Source organism: Nanorana parkeri, unplaced genomic scaffold, assembly GCF_000935625.1.
Source record: "Nanorana parkeri isolate BGI_ZX_2015 unplaced genomic scaffold, ASM93562v1 scaffold1752, whole genome shotgun sequence".
Classification (NCBI taxonomy): Eukaryota; Metazoa; Chordata; class Amphibia; order Anura; family Dicroglossidae; genus Nanorana; species Nanorana parkeri.
The window spans coordinates 92,184-98,976 of record NW_017308020.1 but is presented as its reverse complement, the minus strand read 5'-3'; positions in this window follow the sequence as shown (position 1 = coordinate 98,976).

Below are 6,793 nucleotides of genomic sequence, written 5' to 3'. Positions count from 1 at the left end.
GGATCGGAGTGAAACTGTGAGTGAGGGAAGCTGGGACAGGGCTGGCTGTAAATCTATTGCTATAGTGTACTGGACGTGTGTAATGTATATGTAGTACATATATACAGCACACACCTCCACTACACACCAGCAATAGAGTTACAATTCTCCACTGCTAACATGAATAGGTTAAACCATGATCCATAGTACATAACATGCAGTTGTACTATGGATCATTTAAAGTCACCTGTCCCTTTTAAAAAGAAAAAAAGTATCGGTAATTGGTATCGGCAAGTACATGTGGGAAGTACTTGTACTTGGTCCTGAAAAAGTGGAATCGGGACATCCCTATTAAGAACTAAGGGTATGCAGACTTTTGGTCATTTCATTTTTTTTTTTTTTTAATTTGTTGCCATGTTTGGTTTTAGGATTGTGCCATTCTGTTATGGCCTCCAGTTGAATATGAATCCCATAAGATATAAAGAAATGTGTTTTGCCTGCTCACTCATGTTTTCTTTAAAAATGGTACATATATTACCAATTTTCCAAGGGTATGTAAACTTTTGGTTGCATTACCACCTGGAATTAAAATGGATTTTTATTTGAATTACATGTAATGGACATACAAAAATTAGTCCAAAATGGTAACGTGAAATTAGGAAAATAACTTTTTTTTTTTTAAAATAGAAAAAAATGAATACCTTTATACACCTGTTCTGAAAAGCCCCAGAGTCTGCAACACCACTGCGCAAGGGCCACCACCTAGCAAGCGGCACTATGAAAACCAAGGAGCTGTCGAAACAGGTCAGGGACAAGGTTGTAGAGAAGTACAAGTCAAGGTTGGGATGTAATAAACAAAATAAGTCCAAAACTTTGAACATCGCACGGAGCACCATTAAATCCATTTTTTTTCAAATGGAAAGAATATGCATCACAATAAACCGGCCATGAGAGGGCCGCCCACCAAAACTCAAGGACTAGGCAAGGAGGCAGCAAATCAGAGAGGCAACGAAGAGACCAAACATAAGCCTGAGGGAGCAGCAAAGCTCCATAGCAGAGATTGGCGTATCTGTCCATAGGACCACTTCAAGCAAAAGGTGGCTCTACATAGTATGGGGGGGAGGGCTGAATATTTTTTTTTGTTTGTATCACAATAAAATAAATATTTTGCATCTTCAAATAGGTAGGCATGTGTAAATCAATTGATACAGCCCCCACCCCCCCAAAAAAAAATCAATTTTAATGCCATGTGGTAATGCAACAAAAAATGCCAAGGGTGGTGAATACTTCTGCAAGCCACTGTAGAATGTTTTTAATACTATGTTTTCACTTCATGGTTGGTTTCCACTTTCAGTATTGACGCCTTGTAGGCTCTAACTCAACATTGCATCAATGGCAATCTGTTTCCACTTACATTGTCTTCTTTGTACTTACTAAAACTTTCAATAAAAACTGTTGAACAAGAAAGTGCTATTGAAGTGACCAAACTGGGGTGTGAAATCTTAAAAATGCGTTCAAGTTTGAAATCGCCCCGCCTTTGCCGAACCCGAAGTTCCATTGGCCCAATTTATGTCTGGGTAATTGAAGTCACCCATCACGACTACATTGCCCTCTCTCCCAGCTATTCCTATCTGTGAGTGAAGATTGACTTCTCCCTCTTCCCCTATATTTGGAGGTTTATAGCAAATACCCACGAGAAGTTTACGGCTAGCGTCCGTCATATCTAGCTCCAGCCATAGAGTTTCCACGTCTCTCCCACGCCACAATATTTGTGTATCACTCGACTGTAGCTCCTCAAATCAAAAATCCACTAAGCAGATAGCTTGATAACTAACATCCATTATCAAAACTGCATAAGTGTGATATGCAAGACTCTTAAAAAAAAAAAAAAGAAGTAGACTCTTGTATTTGGATAGAATATCTCTGCCGCCAAAGTAATATGGGACTTCTACTGTGCACTGAATGTGTATGTATATGTGCATGTGTAGATATACAGATGTTCCTCACTTACCGACTTACCTGTTTTGCGACCACTCGCACTTACGACAGACCGCTGATCGACCTCCGACCTTGCGCGTCAGCGCGACGTGTTGCTGGCGGAAGTGACATCCTCCGATCTTCACTGCAGGTCCCGGTAAGTATTTCCATTGCCCGATGTACAGTACACTGTTCGGTACTGTACATCGGCAACGCTATACAGTACTGTACTAATGCAGTACAGTACTGTATAGAGTTCCTCACTTAACGACCAATCCGTTTAACGACCTGGTCGTAGGAACGGAACTCGGTCGTTAAGTGAGGAATACCTGTACTGTATATAAACTGCTCAAAAAGATTAGAGGAACACTTTGAAAACACATCAGATCTCACTGGGGAAAAATATCATATACTATATCTATACTGGACTGGGTAATGCGTTGGGAACGAAAGGATGCCACCTAATTTGATGGAAATGAAAAATTATCAACCTACACAGGGCTGAATTCTAAGACATCCCAAAAATAAAAGTGAACAAATGATGCAGCAGGCTAGTCCATTTTGCTGAAATTTAATTGCAGCAACTCAAAATGGTACTCATTAGTTTGTATGGCCCCCACGTGCTTGTATGGATGCCTGACCATGTCGCGGCATGCTCCTAATGAGACGACAGATGGTGTCCTATGGTATCTCCTCGCAGATCTGGGCCAGGGCATCACTGAGCTCCTGAACAGACTGAGGTGCAACCTGGCGTCGTCAGATGGACCAAGACAAAATGTCCCAGAGGTGTTCTATTGGATTCAGGTCCGGCGAGCGTGGGGGCCATGGTATCAATTACTTCATCCTCGAGGAACTGGCTGCATACTCTCGCCACATGAGGCTGGGCATTGTCGTGCACCAGGAGAAACCCAGGACCCACTGCACCAGCGTAGGGTTTGACAATGGGTCCAAGGATTTCATCCCGATACCTAATGGCAGTCAGAGTGCCATTGTCTAGCCTGTAGAGGTCTGTGTGTCCATCCATGGATATGCCTCCCCAGACCATCACTGACCCACCACCAAACCGGTCATGCTGAACAATGTTACAGGCAGCATAACGTTCTCCACGGCTTCTCCAGACCCTTTCACGTCTGTCACATGTGCTCAGGGTGAAACTGCTATCATCTGTGAAAAGCACAGGGCGCCAGTGGCAGACCTGCCAATTCTGGTGTTCAATGGCAAATGCCAATCGACCTCCACGGTGCCAGGCAGTGAGCACAGGGCCCACTAGAGGATGTTGGGCCCTCAGGCCACCCTCATGAAGTCTGTTACTGATTGTTTGGTCAGAGACATTCACACCAGTGGCCTGCTGGAGGTCATTTTGCAGTGCTCATCCTGTTCCTCCTTGCACAAAGGAGCAGATACCGGTCCTGCAAATGGGTTAAGGACCTTCTACAGCCCTGTCCAGCTCTCCTAGAGTAACTGCCTGTACTGGAATCTCCTCCATGCTCTTGAGACTGTGCTGGGAGACACAGCAAACCTTCTGGCAATGGCACATATTGATGTGCCATCCTGGAGGAGTTGGCAGCCTGTGCAACCTCTATAGGGTCCAGGTACCGCCTCATGCTACCATAAGCGACACTGACTCTAGCCAAATGCAAAACTGGTGAAAAACAGTCAGAAAAGATGAGTAGAGAAAAAATGTCAGTGGCCTCCACCTTTAAAACCATTCCTGTTTTGGAGGTTGTCTCATTGTTGTCCATCTAGTGCACCTGTTAATTTCATTAACACCAAAGCAGCTGAAACTGATTAACAACACCCTCTGCTACTTAACTGACCTGATCAATATCCTAGGAGTTTCATTGACTTGATGCTGTACTCTGATTAAAAAGTGTTCCTTTAATTTTTTTGATCAGTGTATAAAATGTCTTCCATTACATCTGAATGTTGGAATGACAGCTTTATAACTTCTCTGTATAGCCAAGCCCTCCAACACATGTAATGAAAAGCGCTATCAAGCAGGAAGGGACTGAATAAAAAATAAACATGTTTATTATTTTTACAAATGACAGGTGCCCTGCCCAGTGTTTGAAGTCTGCCTCCACTCCAGCATGGGGTGTATTGCTATACTGATGGAACCAAAAAACAAACGTGATTGCAAAGGCTAGAGGGACTATGAAACTATTTTAAACAAAGTGAGGGAAGCGAAAGGAGATGGAACACTTACTTTTAAGTGGGTCTCGGGACCGGATGGATGTAGAACAGTGGAGGAGATCGTGGAGTACAACGTGTACAATCAGTGAAGGCTGGTGTGTTGCCTCGGGTGGCTCATCCCAGGGAAATAAGAGGAGAGGGGTGGACAGGGGTGCAGGTGATGGCACACACAATGTGTCCGTGTCCCCGCTTAAGCGATGTAAAGTGCCGGTGATGTGAGGACTGACGTCAGGCTGGGCTGCAGCTGTGGGTGGAGGGACTCGAGCTGTGAGATGAACGTGACTGGGCCAGTGCCGTGGTGATGATGTAGGATGGCAAATCGGCCGGGATAGTGGTAAGGTGAAGAGGGATCAGGTTGGTAAGGTGGTGGGTGAATGCTCGGGAGCAACGCTTTTCGAGGATGTTACCTCTTTGTCAAGCTCAATCGGAATTGAGTTTACTATGTAAATTGAGCTTGACAAAGAGGTAAAGGACATGTATTATTTTTTTTAATTAAATATAGTACCATAACATACAAAGTTATGTATTAGGATTATAATAAGAGAAAGCCATGATGCCACATATACAGGCGGGGCCGGCCTTAGGCCTTTAGGCGGCCTGTGCGAGAAAGCTTTACAGTGACCAGATCCCTCCGTGGCCACACCCATTTCTCCAATAACGGCACCATTTAAAGCCTCCCATTTTGTTAAGACCCAAAGAAACAGATTAAAAAGTATGATAAAAATAAAACTTTTATTTAAAAGGTATTAAACTTGTAAGCACAATATAAGTATTCTTATTAAATAAAACAACAGTAGGCAAACAATAAATGTCAAACTAAAATAGAGTATATCAAAATACAGTACAGAAGCCCCTTTTAAAATAGAAAAATAAATTGAGGACACAGAGTCCTCAATCTTTTTCTGCAACCGCAGCACTGAATGAATGGAAAGCACTCAGTAGAGAGGCCATTCAACTGGTTACTTATTACTGAGCTGCTTTTACCCATTCAGAAACTCATGAACAAACAGGAAGTGATGTAAAGCACTTCCTCTTCATTTATAACTTGGAACACATTTTACTATGTGTCCCCAGTTGCTTACAAACATTGGATTGATCAGCGATCGCTTCATTCTGCTGCACACAGAGAATCAGTATATATTACACATATTTACCCATTCTCCGCTTGGCCATCCTAAAAGTAACAGGAGCCTGATGGCAGCGCTCCCTCCTCTGCTTTAAAACTGATTGGACCCTGGGCAAATATTTTCTTGGTCCCCCGCTCTGCTCTGCGATCATTCAGCGCTCTGCTCTCAGTGCAGTGCTGGACCTGCTTAAGGGGCAGCTGCTTTGGGCCCCACAACAATGACAGGCCCCTGGGCAGCTGTCCCCTTTGCCCTGTGCTAAAGACGGCCCTGCCCTTATGTACTGTGTTAGTTAACCCCAGTGCGATTTCTAGGCCAAAGCAGTTCCTGGTGTGACCCAGTCTCTGGTCACTCACTCTGAATAGGCCATGTGAGCAAAGCACTTGGAGATATTTAATTTATTGGAACCTAGCCTCCATTATTTTACCTATTTCTCCTGTTAGTTTTCCATGGAAAAAGCCTGAGTGCTATGTCACTAGGTGGAGTTCCCAGCATTCAGTGTGAGGTAGGATCTTCCTGCCACTGGTCCTCATCACAAGAGACACACAGTTTTCACCTAGGTAAGTGCTTACTGCTGCCTGCAGTGAACTGGACACTTCTGACCATTTGAACCTTTCCTGCTATTTGAGCTAAGTTGTCACTGATTTAGGTACAACATTTCAGATCCCAAACACAAGAGGAGCAGTCCTGCAGTATTATGTCCCTGCAGATCACGTTCCACTAAGGTTTAATTCACACTGTGTAAATGTGCGTTTTGGGATTCCTGCCCCACACACCCACCGCAGGAATCCCAAAATGCAGAGTCATACATAGTGTGAATGAAGCCTAACAGTTCCAAGCCCAATCCTTAAGTACACACAATGAGGTACACTCCTAATCAGGGGGGACTGGATAAGCACAAGTGGTATGCATTAGGCTGCATTAAACACCTAGGCAACAGTGTTTTTGATCATCTCTGCATGCGTTTTACACAAGTACATTAAGTTGCACATTTTTTCAGCAGATTGTGACACGTTGCTGTAAATGGGCAAATGCGCGTAAAATGCACACATTTTTGAGCATTTACATTAAAGTCTATGGGGCCAAGAAGCGCTTAATCTGCCAAAAAGAAGCTTGTGTACTTTTTTTTCCAGTGACGGGTGATTTGCTACAAGCAACAAAATGTTCTGATGGGAACAGGGCCATAGAAATGAATGGGATTTTGTTCTACCGGTAGGTGTTTAGGACAGAAAAAAACACTACAAAACGCTAGGTGTGAATGAGGTTTTAAAGTATTGACAGCTGTAAGCTGCTTATATAATGTTCTACATCTAAAAATGAATTATTGGATTCACTTGCTTTCATAGTAAATTTTAAATGAAATCAATTTCTCCACAATACTGTCAAGAAGTGGTTAAGCTCATCCCTTGTTCCCTTCCAAATGAAAAACACGTCATCCATGTAACTGTGCCATGACAAAATGCGGTACAGGACCATAGAGATGGAGTTGGCAGAAAAAAATATGATGATGTCACCAGGAA